The sequence below is a fragment of the Pseudophryne corroboree genome, chromosome 7, assembly GCF_028390025.1.
Source record: "Pseudophryne corroboree isolate aPseCor3 chromosome 7, aPseCor3.hap2, whole genome shotgun sequence".
NCBI classification, from domain to species: Eukaryota; Metazoa; Chordata; class Amphibia; order Anura; family Myobatrachidae; genus Pseudophryne; species Pseudophryne corroboree.
In genome coordinates, this window is record NC_086450.1 from 253534596 (window position 1) to 253544881 (window position 10286).

At 45.2% G+C, this 10286-nt stretch overlaps 1 pseudogene; it reads left to right on the plus strand.

Moving 5' to 3' along the window:
• Window positions 1–1932: 1932 nt before the first annotated feature.
• Window positions 1933–2051, plus strand: LOC134946057 (5S ribosomal RNA; annotated as a pseudogene).
• Window positions 2052–10286: the final 8235 nt, after the last annotated feature.

The window sequence follows — 10286 nt, forward strand, 5'->3', positions numbered from 1 at the left end:
AGGGTGATTCCATGTATAGTTCTTCCAAAGCCTGGATTGCCGTTAGTTCTTCTTCAGATAGGAGTGTGTTGAGAGACGTTGAAGTAGACGGTTCCTCCGAAGGGAAGGCAATCGTCGTTGGTCCAGTGATCATAGATAATGGCGTATCCATAATATCCTTATTAGAAGATTTAGCATATTTGCCTATCATTTCCCTTCCGGTCTATTTCCTCCTCTATAATCAATTATTTTGAGACACTGCCCGCAATTATCTGTCGTTTATATAAGGTTCATTATTTAACAAAGCAGCGTTACTCATGTCTTTAGACTACGCTGTCCTATTCATTAAGTTATAATAAACAGCATTACTATTTCTCCCTATTCATAGAGCAAATTGACAGGCTTCTACTAATTCTATCTCTTTTTGTTCATTTATTTCATGGTTGATTTATCAATTAATTTGTGCATTATACACACCTGCAGCGGCAATTTAATGATTTACAGTCGTCACCATCTAATTTCAGTACTACATTTTTATACCAAATTTTGGATATGATTAATTAATATATAAATTTTAGATATAGGATAAGATTATTATTCTGGTTGTGTTTTAAACCCCCTTTTCTTTTATTTCTTTTATTTCCCTTAATGTGCTATGGTTCTCCTTGTTAAACAATAATCGATTCAGTGCAACTTATGACTCATCCGGAGCATCCGAGCCTCAGGATTCCAGCAGCTAATCAAGGGACACACCCCCTCTTTGATTGGATGATCCAGTTCAGCCTACGTTTAAAAACCGCTGGGATCCAGACCTCAACAGGAAGTGATCAATCCCGGCGGACGGGTGAAACGCGTCTTCCGACCTCTCTTCTTCCTGGCTGACCGGAGCAGCGGACGTCCTCCCACACCTGCCTGTGTTCTGCGCCTCTCCCGACTTCCTCGCCTCTGAGCTGACCGGAGCAGCGGACGGCTTCTCGTACCCGATTGGGTCCTCACCAGGCCGGGGGCACCAGCACTCCCTCACTGATCGAGACGGGCTACAGTGCTGTACAAGGGGATATTCCACCCTTACACCCAGCGCGGGTAATATCAGTTTTTCTACACCTTCACCACAATAATTTTGTTGTATGGTGGATATTAGTAGATTGTGACCCGCACTGGTTGGACATTGATTTCATTAGCTCGTGTGAGCAACAGTTTATCAGATTAATCTCACTTATTATTAATACATTGGAATCAGTACTGGCAGGTTTTTAGGCCATAAGGTGTATCTTCAGCCTTTATCATTTACATAAATATCAGCAATATTTATCTATTTTATGATATTGCTATTATCTAAGTTTATTATCGATGTACACATGTATTGTGATATTGGCAGTGATTTACTCTGAACCCTATTAGGCCTCTCCAAGTCAGGAGACACCTTTGTATTCTTGTTACATTTTTATTTTGTCATCCGGCTCTGTTTCTTTATCACAGACATCCTATTTTTGGATACTTTGATACATTCTGCTTGTTACATTGTTATCTTCTTTCATCTGTCTCTGTTTCTTTATCACAGATATCCTGTATTTGGGCATTTTGATTACTATCTAGTAGATAACTACATTTACAGAGACCATACTCTACCTGGCACTTATCATTAATCCAGCTAATTTCAGAACATTAATATTGCATTCTATTCAGCTATTGCTATAAATTAGACTCTTTGTGGAAGAATTCTCAATAGTCAAACGAGACTATTATCATTGCTTATTTTCTCTCTCTCCTCTTTCTACCCACTCTCTATTTCATGGACTCTCACCATTTATTCAGGGCCACGTCCCTGTCTAACATTGGCAGCAGATCCATCTGGTTTCCCCTATTGGCTTATTTCTGTCATCTGTCCTGAATAACTGTGTAATTCGTGAACTCTCATCAGTGATTCCAGAGCTTCCAATCATTGTTCACTCTCTCTACTATCATACCACACTGGAAACGACCGAAGCCGTCCGATCTCGGAAGCTAATCAGTGTTGGGCTGGGTCAGTACTCAAGTGGGTGACCATTGAGGAAGACTCAGTTTAGTAGAGCCTATATTGGTTCAGCACGCTCAGTGTCTAACACTGACAGCAGATTCACTCTGCCATCTCATTTCCCACTCCTTTTACTTTCCTTCCATAAATTGGCTGGTTATGATATGTATGTCTATCCATAAGATAATTAGTATCCAGACTGCATTATTTGTTTATTCTGACATGAAACACAGGACAGGGATTCACTTGCCATTGGAACGTACCGTTTAATATCTAAGCTATTGCTCACAATACTCAGAACTTACTCCGTCAGCCGGAACTTAGTTTCTATCTTGTATCAGCACTTCGTGCTATTTGAATATATTGTCACCTGTTGACTGTTATTTTTCTTCATGAACCACTGACTATCTTAATTTTGTGAAACCATTAAAAGTTGATTTTTAACCTACTCTGACTAATCTATATATTGTTTAAAGTTAAGAGTGCGCCCACAAAAGAGTCTTCTTTTCTCCTTGTTGTTTCATGTCCCAATACTGACTCAGGGTGCACCGCCAAATAACATCAGAATTCGAAAACAGTGTTTTCTTTCAATCATTCTATTTTGGTATTTAGAAAATTACTCTCTGACATCTATTATATCCTGTGCGGTATTCCCTCCTATGCATCCTCTGTAAAGCTGCCTGCATCATCAGCGCTGTGCATTTACAGGACACTTAAGTATTCTACATGTCGTTTAGACAGTGTTAGTTAAGAACACTTATATTATATATTCTGTAACCTGAAGGGGCTCCGTTCATCAGGGTAATTAGATAATATAAGTATTTCACAGGATATACGGATTTTGTATTTTTCTCTGTGTTTTTCAGTCATATTTTACCTCAGAAATCCTCTGTTTGTGCTGTCACAGTGGTTTGTGTTAGGTATTATATCTGCTGATATTGTACTGTGTCGCCCATGGTTTACACTTATCATGTCAGCTTCAGGGGGCGATGGGTCTGGGGCCGATTCCGCCGTGCGTGGTTATGATGTCCCAGATGCATTTGAGGATAACATGGCTGTGGAGGGTTCAGGTTTTGGGGGTTCTGTACCCCCCATCCAGTTTGTAGCAATGGGGGCACATCAGGGCCGCCTTGGTCTGCCTTTTCTAATTTACTGACTACGCTGGTAAGTAGACTTGCGCCCCCTATGGGACCTCCTGTGGCTTATCAGCATTATATATGGTCCCTGCGGTTAATCCGCCATGGACAGATGCTCTGTCCACTCAGTTTCAACACTTGAATAAGTCTTTGGATAAACATATTCTTGACCCTTGCCTACCTAAGACTAAACCTAAGAAGTTCTCTAAGCGGGCTGTTACTTCCTCTCAATCCACGCATGTTCCGGATATCTCTTCCGATGAAGTTGGCATGTATACTGACCCCACAGACTCTGATCATGACGTTTCTGATGGGGAATCTGTTTCACAGGTGGATATTCCTGATCTCTTAGAGGCTATCAGGCTCATTCTTCAGATTGATGATGATCCTGAGCCTGTAACTGCATCTAAGAAACCGGATAGGTTCAAACTTCAGAAGGTTACTAAATTGTCAGAAGGTTACTAAAGTGTCAGGAATCCTGGGAGAACCCAGGAAAGAAATTCACCCCGCACAGGAAGGTGCTAGCCCGCTATCCCCTTGCGGCAGAATTGATTAAAAATTGGGAAACGCCACCGCTGGTGGATTCGCAAATCGCTTGGCTGGTGGTGTCATCTGCTCTGCCTGTCACTACCGTCACTTCTCTCAAGGAGCCAACGGATAAGTGTGTGGAGGGCTGCTTAAAAGCTATCTATCCCCTTTCAGGGGTTGCGCATAGGCCCACCATTGCGGCTACTTGGGCCGCAGAAGCTATTGAGGCGTGGGCTCAGGAAATAGAGGCTGAGCTTCCGTATAATTTTTCTGAACATGCCAGACAATGTCTCTCTTTTGTCACGGCATCTCATTACATTAAAGAAGCAGCTTCAGATGCAGGTGTTCTGGTGGCCAAGGCTGCTACGACATCCATTTTGGCTTGCCGTATTCTCTGGTTGCGGTCCTGGTCGGTGGACTTGGTCTCTAAGAAAACCCTGGAGATGCTCCCATTTAAAGGAAACATCCTCTTTGGTGAGGCTCTCAACAAGATTGTCGCTGACTTGGCATCTGCTAAGACTGCATGTATACCTAGTACTACTCCTTCGGCCCCGAAGGCTAAGAATACTTCCTTCTGTTCCTTTCGCCCTCCGGGTAAAGCAAAGGGTCAGGCCTACCCGAAACAGTCTCACACTTCCAAAACCAACAAGCCCAAGCCTAAACGTGCCTGGGCTGCCCATCAGCTGGCTTCCAAATCTAACAAGCCTGTGGCATGATGGGGCGGGCCTTCCCCTGGGGGATCCTAGGGTGGGAGGCTGACTTCTACAGTTCCCCCAAGTATGGTTGAAGATGCTTGGGTACGGGAAGTCATCACTCCCAGATACACTATATCCTTCAAGACACGTCCCCCTCCTCACTGTTGCCTGACGGACATCCCTTCAGATCAGGTGAAGGCAACAACTCTCCGTTTAGTGGTACAATCCCTCCTGGACACTGGAGTGGTAGTTGTCACGCTCGGTGTAAGTTGGGGTTCAGACAACTGAGTTTTGGCTGAAGGGACAGCTACCTGTTAGGAGAGTAAACGAGGTGGCTGAATGTAATTCCTCCTCATGGGGTGGAAGCCAAACTAAGTGTTAACGTTGGCCGCTGGGCATAAAGAAAAGGAGGACTTCATAGGAAGATAACTGTAGTTTTAATGAATAATTAGGCTGTACACGTATATTGGATAAATTGAAGAAACTGGAAGAATTAGAGTCTATGGTTAAATGACTTGAAGAGTGAAGCTGAAGAACTCCGGTAAAGAAGAACTGAAGATTTGGACTTTGAAGAAATGAAGACTGTGGTTTGTGATTGAAAGACAAGGCTCAAGAACTTGGACTTTGAAGAAATGAAGACTGTGGTTTGTGATTGAAAGACAAGGCTGAAAACTTGAACTTTGAAGAAATGAAGACTGTGGTTTGTGATTGAAAGGCGAGGCTGAAGAACTTGGACTTTGAAGAAATGAAGACTGTGGTTTGTGATTGAAAGACGAGGCTGAAGAACTTGGACTTTGAAGAAATGAAGACGTCTGCGGGAACCGCCGTTAGAACCTGTAGCTCCTCTACGACCTGGGACCAGCGTGAGTGCTTCCACAAGTGGCAACGGACTTAGACAGCAGGACTGCATCAGCATTTAGGTAACCGATGGATGAGAGCAACCAGGACCAGGGAACCAGAAGTAATCTGGGAGCACAGAGCTGGAGAACCTTTCACAAGCAGGTAACTTGAAGCACTGGCACTCTGCCTCTGAGCCAGCCCCCTTTTGTAAGAGGAGAACACGCAGGATTGGCTGGACACAGATTGGGAACTACATTGGTAATACTCTGGTCTCCAACATGGCTGCCCCCAGCACAGGAGACATACTTAGCTGTTAGCACACAGCTTTAGCCAGCTTCTGTCTCTGACACACTATACTGTGTCACCACCAGAGGACCTTACTGCAGCGACCCCCCCCCCCCCCCCGCAGCACCCGGCTCTCGAGACCCTTGGCCCCTGGCCCTTGGCAGCCGCACATCCGTCCAGGAGGACCCACTGCCAGCAGCTCCCTGCCGCCGCAGCCACGCCAACCTGCGGGACGGTAACCCGCGGGAGCACCCGCCAGAGATAAGGCTCCGGAGTCTGACAGTACCCCCCCCTTTTTAGGGTGGGCTCTTAACACCCTTGTGCTTTCATCGGATTCTTGGTATGAAAGGCCTGGACTAATCTTGGAGTGTGGACGTCCTCTTCAGAAACCCAGGACCTTTCCTGTGGTCCATATCCTTTCCAATCAATAAGATATTGGAGACGACCATATCTTTTACGACAGTCAAGGATCCTATGAACTTCAATTTCTTCTCCCTGAGCAGCTTCCACCTTGGGAGGTCTAGGGAGCACAGCCCGAAAACGATTAAGTATGAGAGGCTTCAGTAAGGAGATGTGAAATGCATTTGGGATCTTCAAGTACGGAGGCAACGTCACTTTGTATGCTACTGGATTCAATACTTTTTCAACAGGATATGGTCCAATGAATCTGGGGGAAAATTTCTTGGAAGGGACCTTGAGTCTTAAGTTTCGAGTAGAAATCCAGACTTGATCACCCACTTTGAGACTAGGGACAGCCTTCCGTTTCCGATCTGCAAAAAAATTGTATTTATTGGATGTTTTAAGCAGAGCCTCATGAACTTGTTTCCACATCTTAGTGAATTGCTAAAGGGCTAACTCTGCGGCAGGTACTTCGAGAGCTGGAAGAGATTGGAAAGCAGGAACGCGTGGATGAAGTCCATAATTCACATAAAAGGGTGTGGAATGGGTAGCAGAATGGTAGAGATTATTGTGAGCAAATTCAGCAAATGGAAGATAGTCCAGCTAATCGTCCTGAGAAGAAGACATGAAGCGTCATAGGAAAGTCTCTAAGTCTTGGTTCACTCTCTCAGTCTGGCCATCCGTTTGGGGATGGTATGCAGAGGAGAAACTTAATTCCATTCCAAGAGCTGAACTCAGTGCGCTTCAGAATTTAGCCACAAACTGAGGCCCTCAATCGGAAACTATCTCTTGTGGAAGTCCATGTAACCGGAAGATGTCTGATATGAACATTTTTGATAGTTGTGGAGCGATTGGAAGACCTGTGAGTGGGACAAAGTGCGCCATTTTGGAAAATCGGTCCACAATGACCCAAATGGTGTTTCGTCCTCTGGAGACAGGTAGGTCAGTTATAAAATCCATGGAGATGTGTGTCCAGGGTTTTTGTGGAACCGATAGAGGATGAAGAAGACCCGATGGTGATCCTCTTGGACTTTTATGTTGGGCGCACTTTGGGCAGGCAGGTATGAATTCCAAAACATCCGTCTTCAGATGAGTCCACCAATGGGAGCGTTGGATGAACTTCGAGTCTTGAGGCTACCTGCGTGTCCCATACACGGTGAGGTATGAGCCCATGTGAGCAGTCTTTTTCAGAGTTCTGGTGCAACAAAGGTTTTTCCCAGTGGAGGAAGTGGAGTAGTACGAGTTGCAGCAAAGTAGGCAGGATCTAGGATGAATTGTCTGTCCGGAAGATCTGTGGACTCATCTGAACTCAATGAACGAGAGAGCGCATCTGCTTTCTGATTAAGAGACCCTGGACGATAACTGAGCTTGAAAGAAAAACGTGAGAAGAACAGTGACCACCTGGCTTGCCGTGGGTTTAAACATCGGGCGGTCTGAAGATATAAAAGATTTCTGTGATCTGTGGTTACTGAGATTGGGTGCTGAGCTCCTTCCAGTAAGTATCTCCACTCTTCAAAAGCAAGTTTTATGGCAAGCAATTCTTGTTCTCCAATGGCGTAGTTTTGTTCTGCCGGAGAGAATCTTTGGGAAAAATAAGCACAAGGATGAACTTTCTGATCCTCGAAGTACTGGGATAAGACGGCCCCTACTCCTACTGAAGAAGCATCCACCTCCACCTGAAAAGGATGACTGAGATCAGGTTGCCAAAGGATAGGAGCAGACACGAAGGCCTCTTTTAGAAACTAAAATGCTTTTAGTGCCTCAGGTGGCCAAGCTGCAGAATTAGACACTTTTCTTGTTAGTGCTGTAATCGGGGCAATGATGGAGGAATAATCTTTAATAAACTTCCTATAGAAATTAACGAAGCCTAAAAAATGCTGGATTCCCTTCAGAGTGGTAGGAAGGGTCCAATCTCTGATTGCTTAAACTTTGGCAGGATCCATCTGTAATTCCCTCCCTGAAATGATGTAACCTTAAAAGGGATGGAGGGAACCTCAAACGTGCACTTCTCTAGTTTACAAAAGAGACGATTTTCCCTTAAACGTCTCAAGACATCTCTGACTTGTTCCCGATGGACTTTCAGATCTTTGGAAAATATTAGAATATCGTCCAGATACACAACCAGGCACTTATAGAGGAGATCTCGGAATAATTTGTTGACATAATTCTGGAAGACTGCTGGAGCATTGCATAAGCCAAAGGGCATCACCAGATATTCGTAATGCCCGTCGCGAGTATTGAACGCAGTCTTCCACTCATCTCCTGTGCGAATGCGTATATGGTTATAAACTCCCTGCAGGTCCAATTTGGTGAAAATGGTAGCCCCCTTTACTCGGTCAAATAGTTCGGGAATCAAGGGCAAGGGGTAGCTGTTCTTAACTGTAACTTTGTTGAGGCTCCAGTAGTCGATGCAAGGCCGTAGGTCCCCATCCTTTTTCTTAACAAAACATCCCCCCCCTGGCCCGGCTGGAGAAGAGGAAGGGCGAAGGAACCCTTTGGCCAAATTCTCCTGTATGCACTCAGACATCGCTTAGGCTTCCGGGAGAGATAAAGGGTACGTTCGGCCTCTGGGAGGTGTTTTACCAGGCAGTAAATCGATAGGGCAGTCCCAACTTTGGTGGGGAGGCAAGGTATCCACCCCTTGCTTACTGAACACGTCCAGAAAGGGCTAATAGGCATCTGGGAGATCAGTGGAGTGTGGGGTAAAGAATGGCTTGATGGTGAATAAACAGCTTTGAGAATACGACTCCCCCCAGGCAAGTACATCCATAGTTTGCCAATCCAAGCAGGGGTTGTGCTCTTGCAACCACGGGAATCCTAGGATTATTTTTTGAGAGGCTTGGGGAATTACCAGGAAAGAGATAACTTCAGAATGGAGAATACCAACTTTCATCTTCAGAGGAACTGTACGGTGGGTGATGATCCCTTCAGGGATATAATTTCCGTCAACCGCGGTGATAGAGATAGCTCGCTCCAAACAAGTGGTTGGTATTTCAGACTGTTGGACTAAGGCGGAAGTAATGAAACTTTCTGCAGCTCCAGAATCCAAAAGTGCTGTAACATGAAGGGAGGTAGAGAGAAGTTCCATACATACAGCCAACAGTGATTCCTTCCTGGTAAATTGGTTGGGGAATGCTCCTAGCTTAACCTCTCTTGCGTAAGCTAGGAGCGAGAGTTTTTCCGGTCAGTGAATACAAGACTTAACAAAGTGGTCGGCCATCCCACAATACATGCAGAGGTTGCCCTGTCTGCATCTTTGATGTTCCTCATTGGTGAGACAAGAGCAGTTGACCTGCATGGGTTCTTCAGTAGACGGTGAGGATGGTCTAGGAGTGGGACAGGCCCGGGGTTTGGGTCGCTCGAACCTTGTTCTCTCAAGACAGTGCTCCTTGTATCTTAGATCAATCTTGTTACATAAAGAAATAAGCTGATCGAGCTTAACTGGCACATCCTGAGTGACCAGGTCATCATTAATTTTGTCGGAGAGACCATTCCAAAAAGCAGCAATGAGAGCCTCTTCATTCCAGCCCACTTCGGAAGCCAGAGTACAGAATTGGATCACGTACTGGGTGACGGAATGGGTTCCCTGATGTAGACGCAGAATCTCCAAAGATGCAGAGGTGGTCCAGCCTGGCTCGTCAAAGATTTTACGAAAAGTTGCCACGAATTCTAGGTAATTCGAGAGTATGGGATCAGTGCTCTCCCATAAGGGTGAAGCCCAACCCAGAGCTGCTCCGGTCAGAAGTGAAATGATGTATGCGATTTTGGTCCAAACAGACGGAAAGTTAGCTGACTGAAGCTCAAACTGGATCTCGCATTGATTGAGGAACCCTCGGCATTGCCTTGGACTACCGTCAAATTTACTGGGTGGCAGTAGTTGTAAACGAGGAACTGGAATCGACACTAGAGGATTAGGTGCTGGCGGATTGGAAGCTGGAACTGGAGTCCGAGATGTGAAAATGGCTCTGTGAAGAGAATCCAAACGAGTGGACATATTCTGCATGAACTGTACAATCTGTGCCTGTTTATTTAGATGAGACAGAAAATCCACAGAGGCATTGCCCCTGGTAGCCTGCTCACTTGTCGGATCCATTGGACTAGTGCTTACTGTCATGCTCAGCGTAAGTTGGGGTTCCGACAACCGAGTCTTTGCTGAAGGGACAGCTACCTGTAAACGAGGTGGCCGTATGTAATTCCTCCTCATGGGGTGGAAGCCAAACTAAGTGTTAAAGTTGGCTGGAGGGCGTTAAGAAAAGGAGGACTTCGTAGGAAGATAACTGTAATTTTAATGAATAATCAGGCTGTACACGAATATTGGAGAAATTTAAGAAACTGGAAGAATTAGAGTCTTTGGTTAAATGACTTTAAGAGTGAAGCTGAAGAACTCCGGTAAGGAAGAACTGAAGACTG